We start from the raw sequence: 22859 nt of genomic DNA on the forward strand, positions 1-22859 counted from the left end.
CACTAGCAGATCGTTACAAGCATGCTTTGTGTAGTTTTGGGTTGTGTAGGTTTGTCCCTTTTCTCCTGGCTTCGAAAGCTGGGAGGTGTGGCTAACGGGGAGGAGGTGCAGCCGGACACCGCAGCCACCACCACAACATTACAAGAGACTTGCCTGGCTGCCAAACAATGAGTGTATTCTGTATTCTTGTGCTATGTTAGGGAAAAAGGTTGTAATAATAACCCCCCCCCCCACATGTTTGGGCCACACCCCCAAGCTAGTATTTTTATTTTCCAAAAGGTGGCAACCCTAGTGGCAATGAACCTTAAAGTTTTGGATGAGAACCTCCTTCCCTCTGGCAGAGCACTGAAGATGATTCGTGGATGGGTCTTCCAGCATGACAATAACCTAAAACATGCAGTACCTCCAAGGTAACAAAGAAGGGGAACACATTAAAGGGAACAAAGAACTTTTTCCTTGGTTTCTAATAGCTATAGGAGATGCCATGTTCCCTCCTCCCCTTCTAGGTGCCATTATTTATCCAGGAGAAGGTGTGAAGATAGCATCTGTGACTTCTGTAAACTCTTTCAGCACAGTGTTTTAGCTATTCCCTTCCCACACTGATGAAAGCTTTTGTTTGCTCTCTGCAAACGTGTAAAATCAAATGATTACATCAGTCCTTATCTGCCTGAAACGTCTGCAGTCGGGCAGCACTCAGTAGTAGGCTAATAAAACCCTCTGCTAAACTTTTAAATGTAAAAATAGTTTTAAAAATTTAAAAATTAGACAAATTGTTGGCATGCATAATTAATGTGATGGCCTCGTTGCTAAAAATGGTGCTCGGTTCACTTTAAGGTCGTGGACTGGCCGAGCCAGTCTCCAAATTCTCAGACCTACAGAAAATCTGAGCAAGGCTGGATTTATACTTTTCCTGCCTCTAGGCCAAGTGTGTTGTGACTCCCCTTTCTTGTGCCACAGAGCCCCTCGCATTCCATGTGCAGCCACCTCTTTCATACTGCATGTAGCAACCTCTTTTTTCAGGACTAGGGGCCTCCTTGGGCTGCAGCCACCCAAGGCCAACGGCCTTTGTGGCCTATCCAGAAATCCGGCCCTGAATCTGTGGAGGAGCAGCCAAGAAACCTGACGGATTCAGAGGGAGCAGCCAAGAAAGTGAAGGAGTGACCCAAACTACCTCCTGTGTTATTCTGGAGACCAACTACAACTAACATTGTGCTGCTGTGCTGGCCAACAAAGTTTTCTCCATCAAGTACTAAGTAATGTTTTGCCTAGGGTGTCAGGAACCGGCCCCGCGGCAAGCCTGCAGATACGGTTCCCGACTGCGGGTTTGACCAGATCGAGAGGGGAAGCAGCCTTATTCAAGCTACAAACAAGGCTGTGACCCCTCAAAACACTTCTCACTGCCACCACTAGCTGCCGCTAGACACTTCAGCGATTCTCACTCTGCTGTCGAGTGATCTACACGCAGTCCGCGTTTTCGTATTCGGGTCGGCTTTGCGCTTTAGGCCGAATACGTGAACGCCACACACACACAGTACAATCGTACAGTAGCAAGGCACAATCAGGCACGGAACTTTGTAACGCAAGTTACACTGCAGCCTCTCTAGGCTATGAGCGTCAGCTTAGTACAACAGAAGTCAAACTTATTAAATAACAATTTAATATTCCAGAAAAAAAGTGGAACAATGCAGAAAATAATATATACACAAGATTTACAATAAACAAAGTAAAAATTACAAAATAAAAGTTACAAAGATACACAAGACAAGTTGCATAAAATAAAACGGGAATAAACAGAAATTGAACTTTTACCAGCGCAAATGTCCAACCGTGGAGGGACACAAATTTTCTGATTTGCTCAGGATCATCTCTAGCTATGCGCTACCCTCAGGAGAGGATGATTTTTAGGCATCTGGCCCTGCCTTTTATGCTGGGAGATATGCCTGGAGGCTGCAATTTCATTGGGAAGGGGAGGAACTAGTTTTCATTAACTTTCCAGACATTTCCCATCTCCCCCATAGATCTAACTTCCACAGGTAAAATTATATTTACATACATCAAAAGACTTTTTGAGTAAGGCTTCCAACTTCTTCAACATTCCAGCCGGCTGTCCTATGTAAACTTCAAACATTCCTGTGTTAGCTTCCAACTGCTCACTACCAGTTCAGGCAATTTCCTACCTCTATCTGGCCAGCAGGCGCCAGTCACCCAATCAGGTGTACGGTCATACACCCTTTGCCTGCCATACCGATCTAGCAGGATCTGCATAAATTAGCATTCAGGTGGGAGGCTTGGTTGGACGTAATCGATGATTACATCTTTTACAGGGACCGCCGCGTGTAGGCATCTCCCACACAGTCCCCTCCCTAACCACTCACCTGTCAATCGCATCCTGGAAGCTGCAAAAACAGAAATTTAAAATCACAAACACTGGTTCGCACGACAGCCGGGGGCCCCAGCCTTTCTCACTTGCTGGGGCCCCCAAACCACCATGCGATACCCAGAGGGAAATGTGGGCGAGCCCTGGCTCTCTCACCTCCACAGGTAGGAAATTGCCTGAACTTGTAGTGAGCAACTGTGTGTGTTGCAGTTTGCATTCAGTTTGGAGGTGATGGGGGTGAAGTCCCTGGAGGTGAGAGAGCCAGGGCTCGCCCTCATTTCCCTCTGGGTATCGCATGGTGGTTTGGGGGCCCCAGCAAGTGAGAGAGGCTGGGGCCCCTGGCTGTCGTGCGAACCAGTGTTTGTGATTTTAAATTTCTGTTTTTGCAGCTTCCAGGATGCGGTTGACAGGTGAGTGGTTAGGGAGGGGACTGTGTGTGGGAGATGCCTACACGCGGCGGTCGCTGTAAAAGATGTATTCATCTATTACATCCAACCAAGCTTTATGCAGATCCTGCTAGATCGGTATGGCAGGCAAAGGGTGTATGACCGTGCACCTGTTTGGCTGACTGGCGCCTGCTGGCCAGATAGAGGTAGGAAATTGCCTGAACTGGTAGTGAGCAATTGTGTGTGTTGCAGTTTGCATTCAGTTTGGAGGTGATGGGGGTGAAGTCCCTGGAGGTGAGCGAGCCAGGGCTTGCCCACTTTTCACACTGGGTATCGCATGGTGGTTTGGGGGCCCCAGCAAGTGAGAGAGGCTGGGGCCCCCGGCTGTCGTGCGAACCAGTGTTTGTGATTAGCTTCCAACTGTCCAGACTCTCATTTAATCTGGATTGTATTTTGGCTTGTTTACATATACACAAAGTTCAAAGCAATGCAAGATCCAGGACAGAATAGAGGGTCATTACCTGTATTTAGAGGAACTGAATGCAAATGTAGTGTCATTGACATACAATCACATTAGCAGTTCCTGCTCTACAGTTCACCTTAGATACTAATAAAAAAAAAGGTACCCATGTTCTGCATATTACTGTACATATCACCATCACCACATATATCCTCACATAGGGGATCAAATGATAACGTTTATGCAGTGTGATTATTATTATTTTTTTTAGATATTTTTTTCTGAATTTTTGGTTAAACTTTTGTTTCTCTCCATTTCAATAAACTACCATAAAAGTGGTAAACTGTTCCTTTCTTTGTAGGTGGGCAAGTTTATGTGGTGTCAGAATGTCTTCTACTCAGGGGATTATGGGTAGATGTATTAACCTTTAAAAGGACATCCAGGCTCCCGACGGACTCCACGTAACCAACTTGCGTCTTCTGGGACTTATGGAGTCGGTTGTCTCTACAAAATATCACAGAACCCTTTTAGCATTACTTATGCTTTACGCCTTCAATGGCATTCTGAGGATATAGGGCAGCAATTTCCTTCTCTGGTGTAACAGGAAAAAAACTTCTTTCCTGTTCTTTTTGTAATCCTATTTTAGAGCCAGTTGCACATGTTAGCTTTATGAAAATGTCACTTTTTGGAATGCACGGTTTGGAAATATCTTCAGGAAAATGCTACGTTTTACAGAGCCAAAAGCTGGATACTCAGTACACCTTGAAGGTCTGTTTTGCCGATATAACGCCGTGCCAAGAATGTATTGATTAATGCAGACATTCTGGAGCTGAGTGCCTATAGGACGGAGCCTGACTTCAAGGCTGAATCTCACAGCCAATAAAACTGTCAATGGTGTAATATAGAGCATCACTGGGCTTAAAGCCCATGTTCAGGAACAGTTGTGTTATATGCATTGGTATTTAGGAATGAAGTTTTGCAAAAGGAAAAAAAAGGGAGATTTAGCAAAACAGAGGAAAAGAAAAACCCAAAAACCCTCTGTGCCTATTTATAGATACTCAACTCCACCCCTGGGCAATCTAAAGCTGCCTGCTAAACTCCACTCAGCTTGAAAGCTCCTCCTATAGTCACGTGACCATGCAGGAAGAAGAGTGGTTGCACAGGCCTCTCTGCTAACAAATCATGACAGGCGGTCTCGAGAAAAGAGGAGGGGCTCTACATCAATATGGGGAAATTCAACGAGTAGATGCAGTTGCTAAAGAGCTTTAGAGCTGGTCGGAAATGCCAATTTCCGTTTCTGCTGAAAATTCGCATTCCGCCATTGCCAATTACCGCTACCGTTTCCCGCTAACAATTTCCGCATTCCGATGCGGATTTTCACGGTAATTCCCGCTGACTTTAACATTGATTTTCTCAAACTACAAGGTCTCTTTTTCCTCTTATTCCCATTTGTCTGCTTAACATTCCCTGAAAATTTGGGGTTTCTAGCACCTATGGGGACTTTGCAATTAACCTCTAAAGTCGTTTTCTCTGCCTCACTGGCCTGACGCTGTCCTCCTAATATGCAATGTACAACCCCCCCCCCCCCCCTCCCTGCACTGTGCATAACCTGTCCATGTAGGCAGATCGGTACCTATGCCTCCTGGATCTTCCACAATGTTGCGTGAAGATTGTGAGTGGGCAACTAGGCATACCAATCAACAAGGGTCGGGTGCTTGATATTGTGGCATAGGCTATTGTCGGTTACCTTTGTGGACATAATGGCTCAATAAAGAGCGTGACTTCTTGAAATACAGTGTGCTGATATACTGGATTGTTTGATCTTCCACTAGGCGGCGCGGTAATTCCCCATCCCCATCGAGCTCCTGTCACCGGGAGGGATTTGCATCGGTGCAGAACCCTCCCTAGCCCACAGCACTCCCGGCCACAGGAGTGTGACGTGGGAGCACGTGCAGCCAGACTGCGCCTACGCCAACTGGCAAAATAACCGGGCCACCCAGAGGAGGATACAGGCAGCGTGGGACGAAGACAAGGTGCTGATCAGCCTGAGGGGGACTGGAGGTAGCCCAAGTATGTATATATTTTTTTTATCGTCTCAGGTACACTTTAACCATCGACTTTCCTAAAATGGGCACTTTTAGAATTTCTGATAATTAAATGCCCAATGGTAGTTTAAGTCACTCTTAGTCATTTTGATTGGCTCCCTAATGGAGTAACCACTATATAAGGCTGCTGTGAGTGCTCATAATCAGAGGGCATATGGACTTGATAAAAAGAGGAGCTTCTCTCGAAACATCATCGTTGCTTGCCCTATTTGCTGTATCCTGCTTTATGCCTTAAAGAAAACCTGTAACGAGAAAAAGTTCCCCTGGGGGGTACTCACCTGGGGTGGGGGAAGCCTCCGGATCCTATTGAGGCTTCCCCACGGACTTTTTTCGCCTATTGGCTATTTCCACCTATCTTCATGCTGAGAGCCTCTACAGCGCCCCCGCTGGAACCAGGAGAGGTAAATATAGCAAGCCTTGTCAGGCTTATCGAGCCAGGATTGCTGGACGCTTCGGGGGAGCCAGCGCTGGATTGCCTGCAGCTACCGGGATGGGGGAAGCATCATTGAGACCCTGAGGCTTCCCCCTCCTGAGGTAAGTACTCCCCAGGGTACGTTTTTGTTTTTTTTATTACAGACAGAGTCTCTTTAAATAAAAAACCTTAACCACCCTGGTGTTCTATTAAGATCGCCAGGGCGGCTGCGGGAGGGTTTTTTTTAAATAAAAAAAAAACTATTCCATGCAGCCAACTGAAAGTTGGCTGCATGAAAGCCCACTAGAGGGCGCTCCGAAAGCGTAACTCTGATCGCCGGAGGCGATCAGAATTAACAAGGAAGGCCGCAATGAGCGGCCTTCCTTGTTTTGCTTACCTCGTTGCCATAGCGACGAGCGGAGTGACGTCATGGACGTCAGCTGACGTCAGCCGCCTCTGATCCAGCCCTTAGCGCTAGCCGGAACTGTTTGTTCCGGCTACGCTGGGCTCGGGCGGCTGGGGGGACCCTCTTATGCCGCTGCACGCGGCGGATCGCCGTGCTGCGGTGGCGATCAGGTAGCACGCGCGGCTGGCAAAGTGCCGGCTGCGTGTGCTCCTTTTTATTTGGTCTAAATCGGCCCAGCAGGGCCTGAGCGGCACCCTCCGGCGGTAATGGACGAGCTGAGCTCGTCCATACCGCTCAGGAGGTTAATACAAACTTGAAGACAGTGCTGGGTCCCTTCTCTTTGCATCCTTGAAAAATACTCATAATTACAAAAATTATAGTAATTATGAAAATGTAATCATGAAAACAGTAGTAATTAAATGATCATAATTGAAAAACATTATGACGATCATCCAGTAACGGCTCTCCACCCTTAGTCTGCGGTAAACTATTTTGCTGCAAATGAGTATTGGCTACTAGATTTCGGGCCTTGGTTTAGGCAAAGGGGGCAATTGCTCCAGGGTCGCAGAGACTGTGCCCCCCCCCTCCCCCCCAAGGTGCCTTTTCTCCCCTCCAGCTATGGTGGCCCATGACAGGTGATGCTGTGTGTTTACTCTGTACAGGAAAAAGGAGGTGAATAATGGGAACCCCAAAAATGCTTTTAGGGGACATGTGGACACCTAATAATATTGTGTGACGTGGAGGTAGGAATGGATCGGGACTGGCAGTTAGCTCTGGGGCCCTGGGGGTGATTTGGTTGGAAAGGGGGCATCAGGGGATCCACAAAGTTACTTTTGCCCCAGGGCCCTATTGTAGCTAGAACTGACCCTGTGTCTGCGACTGGCTGGCATTTACTTTAGCCACACTTCTTTGGGGTCCTCTCTGTGAGGGTTCCTCCGGAGGTCAGCGTGACAGTGTAACTGAACATATTTAGAGGTAACTCTGTCACCACTAGTGACATTATGTAAAAACTGCTGGCCCTACCAGTGGCTCATTCGTAAAAATCCACCAAATGTCACATTGTTACAGGACGGATTAAAAATGATTTAGTGGTAAACCTTTGAGCATTTTAAAGTGAAATTAGCATTCTTCATAAGCAATTTTTATTTTATTTTTTATTTTTTTTTTGGGGGGGGGGGGGGTAATGAAACTTTTTATTATTCATAACAAATTACAAGAGAAACCGAACACTCAAAGATAGCAAATACCAGGAGCAAGCCCGGATTTACATCACAGGAGCCTATAGGCACAGATGTCCTGGCACCCTAGACTCCGCCCTCCATGCATGCAGGCCCGGATTTACATCACAGGAGCCTATAGGCACAGATGTCCTGCCACCCTAGACTCCGCCCTCCATGCATGCAGGCCCGGATTTACATCACAGGAGCCTATAGGCACAGATGTCCTGGCACCCTAGACTCCGCCCTCCATGCATGCAGGCCCGGATTTACATCACAGCAGCCTATAGGCACAGATGTCCTGGCACCCTAGACTCCGCCCTCCATGCAGCCCTCTATGCATATAGGCACAGATGTCCTGGCACCCTAGACTCCGCCCTCCATGCATGCAGGCCTGGATTTACATCACAGGAGCCTATAGGCACAGATGTCCTGGCACCCTAGACTCCGCCCTCCATGCATGCAGGCCCGGATTTACATCACAGGTGAAACACCTAATAATATTGTGTGACGTGGAGGTAGGAATGGATCGGGACTGGCAGTTAGCTCTGGGGCCCTGGGGGTGATTTGGTTGGAAAGGGGGCATCAGGGGATCCACAAAGTTAATTTTGCCCCAGGGCCCTATTGTAGCTAGAACTGACCCTGTGTCTGCGACTGGCTGGCATTTACTTTAGCCACACTTCTTTGGGGTCCTCTCTGTGAGGGTTCCTCCGGAGGTCAGCGTGACAGTGTAACTGAACATATTTAGAGGTAACTCTGTCACCACTAGTGACATTATGTAAAAACTGCTGGCCCTACCAGTGGCTCATTCGTAAAAATCCACCAAATGTCACATTGTTACAGGACGGATTAAAAATGATTTAGTGGTAAACCTTTGAGCATTTTAAAGTGAAATTAGCATTCTTCATAAGCAATTTTTATTTTATTTTTTATTTTATTTTTTGGGGGGGGGGGTAATGAAACTTTTTATTATTCATAACAAATTACAAGAGAAACCGAACACTCAAAGATAGCAAATACCAGGAGCAAGCCCGGATTTACATCACAGGAGCCTATAGGCACAGATGTCCTGGCACCCTAGACTCCGCCCTCCATGCATGCAGGCCCGGATTTACATCACAGGAGCCTATAGGCACAGATGTCCTGCCACCCTAGACTCCGCCCTCCATGCATGCAGGCCCGGATTTACATCACAGGAGCCTATAGGCACAGATGTCCTGGCACCCTAGACTCCGCCCTCCATGCATGCAGGCCCGGATTTACATCACAGCAGCCTATAGGCACAGATGTCCTGGCACCCTAGACTCCGCCCTCCATGCAGCCCTCTATGCATATAGGCACAGATGTCCTGGCACCCTAGACTCCGCCCTCCATGCATGCAGGCCTGGATTTACATCACAGGAGCCTATAGGCACAGATGTCCTGGCACCCTAGACTCCGCCCTCCATGCATGCAGGCCCGGATTTACATCACAGGTGAAACACCTAATAATATTGTGTGACGTGGAGGTAGGAATGGATCGGGACTGGCAGTTAGCTCTGGGGCCCTGGGGGTGATTTGGTTGGAAAGGGGGCATCAGGGGATCCACAAAGTTACTTTTGCCCCAGGGCCCTATTGTAGCTAGAACTGACCCTGTGTCTGCGACTGGCTGGCATTTACTTTAGCCACACTTCTTTGGGGTCCTCTCTGTGAGGGTTCCTCCGGAGGTCAGCGTGACAGTGTAACTGAACATATTTAGAGGTAACTCTGTCACCACTAGTGACATTATGTAAAAACTGCTGGCCCTACCAGTGGCTCATTCGTAAAAATCCACCAAATGTCACATTGTTACAGGACGGATTAAAAATGATTTAGTGGTAAACCTTTGAGCATTTTAAAGTGAAATTAGCATTCTTCATAAGCAATTTTTATTTTATTTTTTATTTTTTTTTTTGGGGGGGGGGTAATGAAACTTTTTATTATTCATAACAAATTACAAGAGAAACCGAACACTCAAAGATAGCAAATACCAGGAGCAAGCCCGGATTTACATCACAGGAGCCTATAGGCACAGATGTCCTGGCACCCTAGACTCCGCCCTCCATGCATGCAGGCCCGGATTTACATCACAGGAGCCTATAGGCACAGATGTCCTGGCACCCTAGACTCCGCCCTCCATGCATGCAGGCCCGGATTTACATCACAGGAGCCTATAGGCACAGATGTCCTGCCACCCTAGACTCCGCCCTCCATGCATGCAGGCCCGGATTTACATCACAGGAGCCTATAGGCACAGATGTCCTGGCACCCTAGACTCCGCCCTCCATGCATGCAGGCCCGGATTTACATCACAGCAGCCTATAGGCACAGATGTCCTGGCACCCTAGACTCCGCCCTCCATGCAGCCCTCTATGCATATAGGCACAGATGTCCTGGCACCCTAGACTCCGCCCTCCATGCATGCAGGCCTGGATTTACATCACAGGAGCCTATAGGCACAGATGTCCTGGCACCCTAGACTCCGCCCTCCATGCATGCAGGCCCGGATTTACATCACAGGAGCCTATAGGCACAGATGTCCTGGCACCCTAGACACCGCCCTCCATGCATGCAGGCCCGGATTTACATCACAGGAGCCTATAGGCACAGATGTCCTGGAACCCTAGACTCCGCCCTCCATGCATGCAGGCCAGGATTTACATCACAGGAGCCTATAGGCACAGATGTCCTGGCACCCTAGACTCCACCCTCCATGCATGCAGGCCAGCATTTACATCACAGGAGCCTATAGGCACGGATGTCCTGGCACCCTAGACTCCGCCCTCCATGCATGCAGGCCCGGATTTACATCACAGGAGCCTATAGGCACAGATGTCCTGGCACCCTAGACACCGCCCTCCATGCATGCAGGCCCGGATTTACATCACAGGAGCCTATAGGCACAGATGTCCTGGAACCCTAGACTCCGCCCTCCATGCATGCAGGCCTAGATTTACATCACAGGAGCCTATAGGCACAGATGTCCTGGCACCCTAGACTCCGCCCTCCATGCATGCAGGCCCGGATTTACATCACAGGTGCCTATAGGCACGGATGTCCTGGCACCCCTAGACTCCGCCCTCCATGCATGCAGGCCTGGATTTACATCACAGGAGCCTATATTCACAGATGTCCTGGCACCCTAGACTCCGCCCTCCATGCATGCAGGCCCGGATTTACCTCACAGGAGCCTATAGGCACAGATGTCCTGGCACCCTAGACTCCGCCCTCCATGCATGCAGGCCCGGATTTACATCACAGGAGCCTATAGGCACAGATGTCCTGGCACCCTAGACTCCACCCTCCATGCATGCAGGCCCGGATTTACATCACAGGAGCCTATAGGCACAGGCGTCCTGGCACCCTAGACTCCGCCCTCCATGCATGCAGGCCCGGATTTACATCACAGGAGCCTATAGGCACAGATGTCCTGGTACCTTAAGGCACGTACACACGCTGTACTTTTGCAAACGACGGGTCTATCTCATCAGTCTGCCGACAGCTTGTACTCACGTGCAACTGTTGGCAGAACGACCGCCCCGTGGGATGGTCTGGTGGACCTGTCGTGTGGCGTGTGCAGGATTGGGTTTATCAGTCTGCCGATACTCCCTGTGTAGCTGCATGGTTTACCTTACCTGCCTATGGGATAGTGGTCTGTGCGTCTGGTTGGTTCAGATGCCCCCCTGTCTTCTGTCGTGTAGAATTGGCTCTTGATATAAGCTGGGCCCCAGGGCCGGGCCGAGGCAGAGGCTGGAGAGGCTCCAGCCTCAGGGCGCAGTGTTGGAGGGGGTGCACAATTCATTCAGCTGTCATTCCCAATTGTGTGTGAAGCAGAAAGAAATAAGAAAAGGGGATACATGACAGTGATTGCAAGCCAGATAACTAGAGATTAAGGTGTTGGGGAGGTTGGGGGCCCTGTGGCACCTATTAGTCTAATAGCAATCAGTGTGTGAAGGCTGGGGTGGGAGGGATGGGGGGCGCACTTCGCTGTCTCAGCCTTGGGTGCTGAAGGACCTTGTCCCGGCTCTGCTGGGCCCTCTAGAACTATCTAGACCTGGCCTGATGAAGGGCTTCAAAGAAAGCCTGAAACGAACATGTCGTTGCCTATACCTAAACTCAACGATTAAGTCCATTGTATTGATCGTGCTATGTTCATTATGTCAAGCCAGACCATGCCACTTTTGGTTTCGTGAAAGCTTCATAGTTTTTGACGCTCATGAAGACCACCTACACCATTAGTCCCCAAACGTTTTGGGTCGAGGGCCGGGTCAGCATACTTCAGACTGCTGGGGGGCCGGAGTATACATAGAATTATGTAGAAGTTTTTGCGGGCCAGACAGTGAAGCATACCCAGGTGACAACCTGCAGTCCAATTGGACAGCAGTGTCACCTGATGTGGAATTTGATTGGAAACGAATTACTGCTTTCTGGCTTCCATGTGGATGGGCGGTGCCAGCACTGCGATTTTATATGCGGACCACCAATATTTAAAGATGTAGCTGACCACATCTATAAGTAATACATTTTGGGTGTGGGGGGCCGGTAAAAAAGCCTCAGGGGGCCACATTCGGCCCGCGGGCCTTAGTTTGAGGACCACTGACCTACACGAATGAAAAAGTCTTTTTAATATTTTGTATTGTGCCAATAAAGTTTTTGATTACGATTTTGTACTGCAAGATTGTGCCTAAGCATCTTCCTTGAAGAATTAAAGTTCTCTCTAATTGAATAATTGAGTCAGGACTGGACCAGGCAGAGAAAGAAAAAAGGAACACAGCCTAGTTATCTGTGTGCTAGGCACTGTACATACACATGTCTATCTCATTACGTCACATGTCACTTCGGGTATCCTCTAAGGACAATTAGCTTTTTATTGTTTCTGTGGAACGTAATTAAGGCCGGGGTCGAGGCGGGCAGGTATCAGATGTAGGTCAGTGACAGGCGAAGGTCGCAGCAGCAGGTGGCAGGCCAGGAGATGGTTGTATAACAGGCAAATGTTGGCAAAGAGTATCAAGGTCAGGAACACAAACACATAACGGTCAAGTAGCTGCTAAGTACTCCCAGCTCACTGAGTGCTGCCAGGGTAAGTCTTAAACAGGTAACAGATTGGCATTTTTTTCCGATGTAATCATGTATATGCATCTTAATTTAAGGGCATAAGCATATAAGACTCTATGCCAGGGGTCTCAAACTCGCGGCCCGCGGGCCATTTGCGGCCCGCGATACAATATTTTGTGGCCCCAGGGCCCCAGAGCTTGTAGGGGCCCCCAGTGGCTACAAGAGGAAAAAAAATTTTTCAAATCGGCCTTATAGTTTTGGAGAAAATCGATTTTAAAGTTGCAAAGGAAAAAAATACACATTTAAAAACCCGCCGACTTTAATGGTTAATAGCAAATCCACCTTAAATGCTAGAAACCCTAAATTTGCAGGATATGTTAAGGAGATCATTAGGAATAAGAGGAAAAAACAATTTTTCAAAAAGACCTTATAGTTTTTGAGAAAATCGATTTTAAAGTTTCGAAGGAAAATAGTATACTTTTAAATGCGGTAAATGTCACTTTTAGTAGCAAACCTAACGGTAGTGTAATTTTACATGTATCAAAAGAAAGAGCAATACATTTCCAGACAGGGTTTCCAGGGGGTCCAGCCGCAGCGCTTTGGCCAGGGATCGCTATACAGCCGCAATATGGCTGTATGAAGATTCCTGGCATTTTTTCCTATTTTCCCATTTATTTTTTTTTTGTTTAGAGTGTGGGAATTTAAAAAAAAAAAAAAAATTGTGGGGTCCCCCCTCCTGAAACTTTTTAACCCCTTGTCCCATATGCAGGCTGGGGTAGCCAGAATGTGGAGCTCCGACCGATTGGGGCTTCACACCCTGACTATACCAGCTGCAAAAAAGGTCCCTTAATGCCGATTTTTGTTCCATGGTATCTGTTGGGTAGGGGAGGGCAGGTTTATTTTGCTCTGGGGCCCCATTGTTGCTTAAACCGGCCCTGCCTGCCGGCAAAAGCAAAAGAGACACGGAAGCAAACTATTTTTGCCCATTTTACCTTATAGTTCGCTTCAGCGCTCCCAAGTAATCCGCCGCATCCCCGCCGCTAAACAAGGGCTGCAGACCCCCCAAATCCCCCGCGCAAACATCCACGACTGCGCTGAGGGGCAGAGCTTCCAGCTGTAGCTCTGCCCCTCCTGACGTCAATCGCTGAATGGATCGCCGCCTCTCCCCGCCCCTCTCTGTGAAGGAAGAGTGAGAGGGGCGGGCAGAGGCGGCGATCCGCCGCGATTGACGTCAGGAGGGGCAGAGCTGAAGCTGAAAGCTCTGCCCCTTCCAGGAAATGCCGGCGGATTGCCCCCCGGGGCGATTTGGGGGCTCTGCAGCCCTCGTTTTGCGGCGGGGACACGTGAAATCCCTTATGCGGCCCAGCCTCATCCTGACTTTGCCTCCTGCGGCCCCCAGGTAAATTGAGTTTGAGACCCCTGCTCTATGCAGTAATGTACTGTGTCCACATGCCCCCTGTAAATACCATATTGTAGGGATGGTGAACATTTTAGAATGCCCAAACTGTAACCTGCATACTATACTTTCTATAGGTTGGCAACCTCCCCCAGTGTAACTAGCCAGATGATCCCCCAGTATAGGCAGCCAGCTGTCTCCCAATTTAGGACCCCCACCACCAGTATAGGCAGTTATATGTCCCCCAGGCAGTATAGGCAGCCAGATGTCCCCCCCTCCCCCCATATAGGTAACCAGATGAATCCCCCCAGTATAGCTGCCAGATGGATCTTCCGTGTATAGGTAGCCTGATGAAGCCTACCTTCAGAAAGATTACCTTCCCCCCCCCCCCCCCCTTCCTCCCCCAGTATAAGCAACTAAAGGAATCCCATTAGTACATTGCAAGGAAATGAACAGCGCTACTTAAAAACAGATAAGTGCCTACCTGCAAAAGAGTGCAAGCCCCACTTGTGGGATAAAATACTCACCTAGCATACACATGACCTGTCTACCACTGGAGGATGTTGGTTTCCGTAACAGCTTGCATGCAACCTATTAAGTACTCATCCCTCCCACTGCGAAGAAGTCAATCGTCCATGGGAGGGGACCTAACACTAACTAAATCCTAACCTATGTATATGCATAGCCTGGGTGCGCTACCAAGTAAATTTGAAAATTGCGCAAAAAGGTGGATCAGCGCATCACCAGGCTGCCTCCGAATGGCCTCCGATCAGAGGTGCGCTGAGCCCCCCCAGAGACTGCAAACGCACCTCGAACCCAAACAGAAGCTCTGCATATACACCAAAAGCAAAGCTGTTAAGTCGGAGCAGCTGACCAAAAATGAATTAAATTAGTACATGGCAAGGAAATGAACAGCGCTACCTAAAAACAGACAAGTGCCTACCTGCAAAAGAGTGCCAGCCCCACTTGTGGGATAAAATACACACCTAGCATACACATGACCTGTGTACCACTGGAAGAGGATGTTGGTTTCCGTAACAGCTTGCATGCAACCTATTAAGGAATCCCCCCTAGTTTAGGCAGCAGATGCCCCCCGTCCCATGAAGAAAGCATATCGGAGGGATGAAGTATCTCACCTCTCCAGGATCTACGAGGCAGGGCCGGGACAAGGTCCTCCAGCAGCCAAGGCTGAGACACCAAAGTCCCGCCCCTCCATCTCTCCCACCCCAGCTGTCACACACTGATTGCTATTACACTAAGAGGCCCCTCCTCCATCCCTCCCACCCCAGCTGTCACACACTGATTGCTATTACACTAAGAGGCCCCTCCTCCATCCCTCCCACCCCAGCCGTCACACACTGATTGCTAATAGACTAAGAGGCGCCCCAGGGCCCCCAACACCTTAATCTCTACTTATCTGGCTTGCAGTCACTGCCATATATCCCCTTTTCTAATTTCTCTCTGCTTCCAATACAATAAGGGAATGATAGCTGAGTGAGTTGTGCGCCCCCTCCTACACTGTGCCCTAAGACTGGAGCCTCTCTTGCCTCTGCCCTGCACCCCCCTACTACACTGCGCCCTGAGGCTGGAGCCTCTCTCGCCTCTGCCTCAGCCCTGCCCTGCGCCCCCTTACTACACTGCGCCCTGAGGCTGGGGCCTCTCTTGCCTCTGCCTCAGCCCTGCCCTGCGCCCCCCTACTACACTGCGCCCTGATTCTGGAGCCTCTCTCGCCTCTGCCTTGAGGACATGTGAATTGTATTCCTCCTCTCCGACAAGCCATAGGTTTCCATGCTGTAAGTTCTCAACCACTGCTATATAGTACTGCGGTTAAAGCAAACAAAATATGCTGATACAGGTAAATGTTAATAGTAGAATACTCGAGATAAACACAACCAAACTCTGAATTGTGGGTGAGCGACCCTTTAATTCCCGTTCTGGACAATTGGGGCAGTTGAATAGGTCTAGTGACTACAAAGCACAAGGCTGCAGGAATTCCAGGTCACAGTGAGCCCATGACAGAGTCTGAGTGTGACTGTGAAATGTCACTGTGAAGGGTTCCCTGTCCCCAGCAGGCTTGTCCATATCACATCCACGCAAGGTGAAGGTCAGCTGCAAAACAACATCCAGCTGATGTGCCCCAGAGCTGTGACAGCTCCACAGTCTGTCTTTCACCTCCTGCGTCCTTCTCTGTCCAGCCACACTGCAAGCAAGCACTATTTCACTTCATATACAGGAAAACTACTGTCTATTTAAAGGGCGACCGCATGAAATGTCATTGGATCAGCCACTCCATATAGGTTTTCAGTCATACAAGTGTTCTAGGCTCTATTTAGCCAACTGGCCGATCAAGTATTGGACTGATCAAGGAGATTATTTGCATTAAAGCGGCACTGTAGTAAAATATAGTAGAATTATGTATTTATTTTGTTCATGTATTTAAAGGGAACCTAAACTGAGAAGGATATGGATTTTTCCTTTTAAAATAATAATACCAGTTGCCTGAATCGCCTGCTGATCCTGTGTCTCTAATACTTTTAGCCACAGCCCCTGAACAAGCATGCAGATCAGGTGCTCTGACTGAAGCCAGACTGGATTAGCTGCATGCTTGTTTCATGTGTGTGATTCAGCCACTACTGCAGCCAAGGAGATCAGCAGGACTGCCAGGCAACTGGTATTGTTTAAAAGAAAACATCCATATCCGTTTCAGTTTAGGTTCCTTTTAAGTATATATATAGCGCCAACATATAACGCAACGCTGTACAGAGTATATTGTCTTGTCACTAACTGCCCCTCAGAGGGGCTCACAATCTAGTCCCTACCATAGCCCTATGTCTATGTATGTATCATGTAGTCTAGGGGAAATTTTTAGGGGGAAGCCAATTAACTTATCTGTATGTTTTTGGGATGTGGCAGGAAACTGGAGTACCCGGAGGAAACCCACGCAGACACAGGAGATCTCCTTTGCAGATGTTGACCTGGCTGGGATATGAACCGGGGACCCAGCGCTGCATGCCACCATGCTGCCCAAGTGGAATGCAGGAAATTATTCAGGATACCCACATTTATGGTAATTTTCTTGGTGTCAGCATCAGAAACACTTCCTATATCTATATATTGATGTATATTGGTATGTAGCCCTACCCTCCCAGTGATGTCACAGCCTAGGCTGTTTAGTTATGCTAAATGTTCACCAACCCATAACAAGCGTGACCACAATGCCTGCTGTGGTGGAGGAACTATATATCACATATCAGTGGCAGGCAAGGGAGAGCAATAAGTTGCTCAGCATCGGGGGATACTCCACCAGTACTTCCACCTCTGGACTACAGATGACACATTAGTGGAACCTTCATGAAATGATTACTTAGAACTTTATAAGGCAAAAAAGACACATTAAAGGTCAACTGTAATGATAGGAATATGGAGGCTGCCATATATATTTCTTGATAAGCAATATCAGTTGCCTGCCTGTCCTGCTGATCCTCTGGCTCTAATACATTTATCCATATAGCCCCTGAACAAGCATGCAGCAGATCAGGTGTTTCTGACATTATTGTCAGATCTGGCAAGACTAGCTGCATGCCTGACACTACTGCTGCCAGGCAATCTGCATTGTGTAAAGGAAATAAATATGGCAACCTCCATATCCCTCTAGTTACAATTGTCATTTAAAGCTAATGGAAACCCGATAGAAAAAAAAAAAAAAGTGAGATACTCACCTAAGGAGAGGGAAGGCTCTGTCCTAATGAGCCTTCCCTCTCCTCTCACGGTGCCCGGTCCCGCTCAGGATCCCCCCATAGCAGTATTCGACCGTTTCGGTCAAATACTGTCACTTCCGCCGCTGAAGGGAGGTTTCGGAAGTCTTCGGGAGCCCGAGTGTTCCTGAAGACTTCCGAAGTCCCCGCGGTGGCGGATTTGCACGGAGGATTCACTGGGCACCGGGAGAGGAGAGGGGAGGCTCCAGAGCCGGCCTTAGAGTACACGGGGTCTGGGGCGAGTGTCATATGCGGGGCCTAGTGGCATAAGTGAAGGCCATGCATAAGTGAAGGCCATGCATAAGTGAAGGCCATGCATAAGTGAAGGCCATGTACCGTACCACCACAGTCATGGGCTTGTCCACCTCTAAAGCAGTATGCCTTATTATTGTTTAAAAACTTGTTAAAGGCCCCTAAGCCAACCAATATAGGAACAATTACAATACATTATGTAATCAAACTGTCCCTATCCCTAGCTCCCCAGCCAGCCTCTACCTATCCCTAGCTCCCCATGAAACCTAGCACCAATCCCCAGCCAGTCTGGAAGCTCCAGCCCGAGCTCCCTCTAGCTCCAGTCCATGCTTGACTGACCTAAATGCCCCTGGGGTCCTCAGGCTGAGGCTCTTGCACATTACCTTAATCTGACATTTGGCAAGCTTCATGTCAGTGCAGAAATTCATTACAAAAATGCAAACGGCATAGTACAGTAAAGCATGCTGAAGACAAAAACCTTAGCAATAAAAGGGGGGGCGGTGCAAAATATAAGGTGTGTAAAGCAAAATAGGAAAATCTGAGTATTTGTAAATGACACACTGCTCGGAACACAAACAGCTAGACTTCTGTAGACCTTTCCTTCACCATCACCAAAATGAGCATGGTATGGCGGGCACAAGGCCGGGCCGAGGCATAGGCTGGAGAGGCTCCAGCCTCAGGGCGCAGTGTAGGAGGGGGCGCACAATTCATTCAGCTGTCATTCCTAATTGTGTTTGAAGCATAAAGAAATAAGAAAAGGACATACATAGCAGTGACTGCAAGCCAGATAACTAGAGATTAAGGTGTTGGGGAGGTTGTGGGCCCTGTGGCCCTCTTAGTCTAATAGCAATCAGTGTGTGACAGGTGGGTGGCAGGGATGGAGGGGCGCACTTTGGTGTCTCAGCCTTGGGTGCTGGAGGACCTTGTCCCTGCTCTGGGCAGGCATGACATGCGGGGCCCTCCTTATGTGCGGGGCCTGGGGCGATCGCCCCACTTGCCACCCCCAAAGGCCGCCTCTGGGAGGCTCATTAGGACTCAGAGCCTTCCCTCTCCTTAGGTGAGTATCTGACTTTTTTTTTTTTTTTTACATGGGGTTACATTAGCTTTAAAGGGAACCTAAACTGAGAGGGATATGGATGTTTACTTTTAAACAATACCAGTTATCTGGCAGTCCTGCTGCAGTAGTGGCTGAATCACACACCTGAAACAAGCATGCAGCCAGGGCCGGCCCTAGACTATTTGCCGCCTGAGGCAAAAAAAAAAAATTTCCGCTGCAGGAAGTGACGTCAGTGGAGCGCACGCTTGGAACGAGGAAGAGGTGAGTCCTACCCGCCCGTGCCTCTTACACATAGCGACTGCTTGTATTTAAGGCTGGAGGGGAGCGGAGCACGGGGGACCCAGGCGAGGGAGGGGGGGGTCCGACCCCCCTCCCCGCCGCTAGGCCCAATACCCCCGTCCTGCCAGCTACCCCTCCAGCTCGGCGGCCGGCTCCCCGCACCCACGGACGGGCGGGTGCCGCCCCTGGAATTTTGCCGCCTGAGGCAAAAGTTTCACCCCGTCTCATGAGCGGGCCGGCCCTGCATGCAGCTAATACTGTCAGGCTTCAGTCAGAGCATCTGATCTGCATGCTTGTTGAGGGGCTGTGGCTAAAAGTATTAGAGACACAGGATCAGCAGGAGAGTCAGGCAAGTGGTATTGTTTTAAAAGGAAAAATCCATATCCTCCTCAGTTTAGGTTCCCTTTAAATGAACGTATACTCTTCTCTCTTACTAGCAAATAAGTAAAAGGTTAATGGATAAAACACTTCAATCCTAGGGTAGAAAACTTCACACTTACCTGATGAAAGTGATTGCCAAGAATAGCTCCTCCCCCTGCCTCTTATAATTTTCCAGAATAGCTCCTCCCCCCTGTCTCCTATAATTTTCCAGAATGGTTCCTCCTCCTGCCTCCTGTAGTTTTCCGGAATGGCTCCTCTATCTTGCTTGAGCTGACTGTGTTCCCCACCCACTAAAGGGCAAGTTGTGGCATGAAGTGCCTGTATCCTGGCAGCCATGGTTCATGCTGCACGTGATGCTGTGACAAGGAGGCAGTTATGAAGCCCTCCTGTAAGAATGTAAATGGCTTGATGCAGTGGGGTTGATAGTAATACTGCTCACATGTGCTTGCACTGTTCAGTCGGGGATTTTTCTACGCACCTTGTAACCAGGGCCAGTTCTAGGCTTTTTCCTGCTTGAGGCAAACTTGTGAGGATGCGACCCACACCCCCACCTTGGAATGATTGCACAGCACCCAAAAATTTGCACCGCAGGTTATAGCTATGGAAACCCCCAAAAAAACACCCTCAATATAGGTCGGTAGCCAGGTACAGTTGCCCCCATTATAGGTTAGCCAGGTACAGTTGCCCCCAGTATAGGTTAGCCAGGTACAGATGCCCCCAGTATTGGTTAGCCAGGTACAGTTGCCTCCAGGTACAGTTACGCCCAGTATAGGTTAGCTAGGTACAGTTGCCCCCAGTATAGGCTGGCCAGGTACAGTTGCCCCCAGTATAGGTTAGCCAGGTACAGTTGCCCCCAGTATTGGTAGCTAGGTACAGTTGCCCCAGTATATGTTAGCCAGGTACAGTTGCCCCCAGTATAGGTTAGCTAGTTACAGTTGCCCCCAGTATAGGTTAGCCAGGTACAGATGCCCCCAGTATTGGTTAGCCAGGTACAGTTGCCTCCAGGTACAGTTACGCCCAGTATAGGTTAGCTAGGTACAGTTGCCCCCAGTATAGGCTGGCCAGGTACAGTTGCCCCCAGTATAGGTTAGCCAGGTACAGTTGCCCCCAGTATAGGTTAGCCAAGTACAGTTGCCCCCAGTATAGGTTAGCTAGGTACAGTTGCCCCCAGTATAGGTTAGCTAGGTACAGTTGCCCCCAGTATAGGTTAGCCAGGTACAGATGCCCCCAGTATAGGTTAGCCAAGTACAGTTGCCCCCAGTATAGGTTAGCTAGGTACAGTTGCCCCCAGTATAGGCTGGCCAGGTACAGTTGCCCCCAGTATAGGATGGCCAGGTACAGTTGCCCCCAGTATTGGTAGCTTGGTACAGTTGCCCCTAGTATAGGTTAGCCAGGTACAGTTGCCCCCAGTATAGGTTAGCCAGGTACAGTTGCCCCCAGTATAGGTTAGCCAAGTACAGTTGCCCCCCAGTGTAGGTTAGACAAGTACAGTTGCCTACCAGTATAGGTTAGCCAGGTACAGTTGCCCCCCAGTATAGGTTAGCCAGGTACAGTTGCCCACAGTATAGGTTAGCCAGGGACAGTTGCCCCCAGTATTGGTTAGCCAGGTACAGTTGCTCCCAGTATAGGTTAGCCAGGTACAGTTGCCCCCAGTATAGGTTAGCCAGGTACAGTTGCCCCCAGTATAGGTTAGCCAGGTACAGTTGCCCCCACTATAGGTTAGCCAGGTACAGTTGCCCCCACTACCACTATAGGTTAGCCAGGTACAGTTGCCCCCAGTATAGGTTAGCGAGGTACAGTTGCCCCCAGTATAGGTTAGCCAGGTACAGTTGCCCCCAGTATAGGTTAGCGAGGTACAGTTGCTCCAGTATAGGTTAGCTAGGTACAGTTGCCCCACTATAGGTTAGCTAGGTACAGTTGCCCCCAGTATAGGTTAGCCAGGTACAGTTGCCCCCAGTATAGGTTAGCCAGGTACAGTTGCCCCCACTATAGGTTAGCCAGGTACAGTTGCCCCCACTACCACTATAGGTTAGCCAGGTACAGTTGCCCCCAGTATAGGTTAGCGAGGTACAGTTGCCCCCAGTATAGGTTAGCCAGGTACAGTTGCCCCCAGTATAGGTTAGCGAGGTACAGTTGCTCCAGTATAGGTTAGCTAGGTACAGTTGCCCCACTATAGGTTAGCTAGGTACAGTTGCCCCCAGTATAGGTTAGCCAGGTACAGTTGCCCCCAGTATAGGTTAGCCAGGTACAGTTGCCCCCCAGTATAGGTTAGCGAGGTACAGTTGCTCCAGTATAGGTTAGCTAGGTACAGTTGCCCCACTATAGGTTAGCCAGGTACAGTTGCCCCCAGTATAGATTAGCCAGGTACAGTTGCCCCCAGTATAGGTTAGCGAGGTACAGTTGCCCCCAGTATAGGTTAGCCAGGTACAGTTGCCCCAAGTATAGGTTAGCCAGGTACAGTTGCCCCCAGTATAGGTTAGCGAGGTACAGTTGCCCCCAGTATAGGTTAGCCAGGTACAGTTGCCCCCAGTATAGGTTAGCCAGGTACAGTTGCCCCAAGTATAGGTTAGCCAGGTGCAGTTGCCCCCAGTATAGGTTAGCCAGGTACAGTTGCCCCCAGTATAGGTTAGCCAGGGACAGTTGCCCCCAGTATTGGTTAGCCAGGTACAGTTGCTCCCAGTATAGGTTAGCCAGGTACAGTTGCCCCCAGTATAGGTTAGCCAGGTACAGTTGCCCCCAGTATAGGTTAGCCAGGTACAGTTGCCCCCACTATAGGTTAGCCAGGTACAGTTGCCCCCACTACCACTATAGGTTAGCCAGGTACAGTTGCCCCCACTATAGGTTAGCCAGGTACAGTTGCCCCCACTACCACTATAGGTTAGCCAGGTACAGTTGCCCCCAGTATAGGTTAGCGAGGTACAGTTGCCCCCAGTATAGGTTAGCCAGGTACAGTTGCCCCCAGTATAGGTTAGCGAGGTACAGTTGCTCCAGTATAGGTTAGCTAGGTACAGTTGCCCCACTATAGGTTAGCTAGGTACAGTTGCCCCCAGTATAGGTTAGCCAGGTACAGTTGCCCCCAGTATAGGTTAGCCAGGTACAGTTGCCCCCCAGTATAGTTTAGCGAGGTACAGTTGCTCCAGTATAGGTTAGCTAGGTACAGTTGCCCCCAGTATAGATTAGCCAGGTACAGTTGCCCCCAGTATAGGTTAGCGAGGTACAGTTGCCCCCAGTATAGGTTAGCCAGGTACAGTTGCCCCAAGTATAGGTTAGCCAGGTACAGTTGCCCCCAGTATAGGTACAGCG

At 49.2% G+C, this 22859-nt stretch overlaps 1 protein-coding gene across 2 annotated transcripts in view; it reads left to right on the top strand.

Annotated features, from left to right (window-relative positions):
• SDK2 (sidekick cell adhesion molecule 2) overlaps positions 1-22859 on the top strand; it is a 1552195-nt gene that overhangs the window by 86663 nt on the left and 1442673 nt on the right. Inside the window, exon 1 of one of the 2 annotated variants that reach the window (XM_068263129.1) lies at positions 16818-16899. The exons of the other annotated variant lie outside the window; for it this stretch is intronic. The gene's annotated coding sequence lies outside the window, so the exon portion shown is untranslated. Of the gene's footprint in view, positions 1-16817; positions 16900-22859 lie in introns of those variants that run through there. 2 annotated transcript variants of the gene reach the window in all.

This window comes from Hyperolius riggenbachi, chromosome 12 (genome assembly GCF_040937935.1).
Source record: "Hyperolius riggenbachi isolate aHypRig1 chromosome 12, aHypRig1.pri, whole genome shotgun sequence".
Taxonomy (NCBI): domain Eukaryota; kingdom Metazoa; phylum Chordata; class Amphibia; order Anura; family Hyperoliidae; genus Hyperolius; species Hyperolius riggenbachi.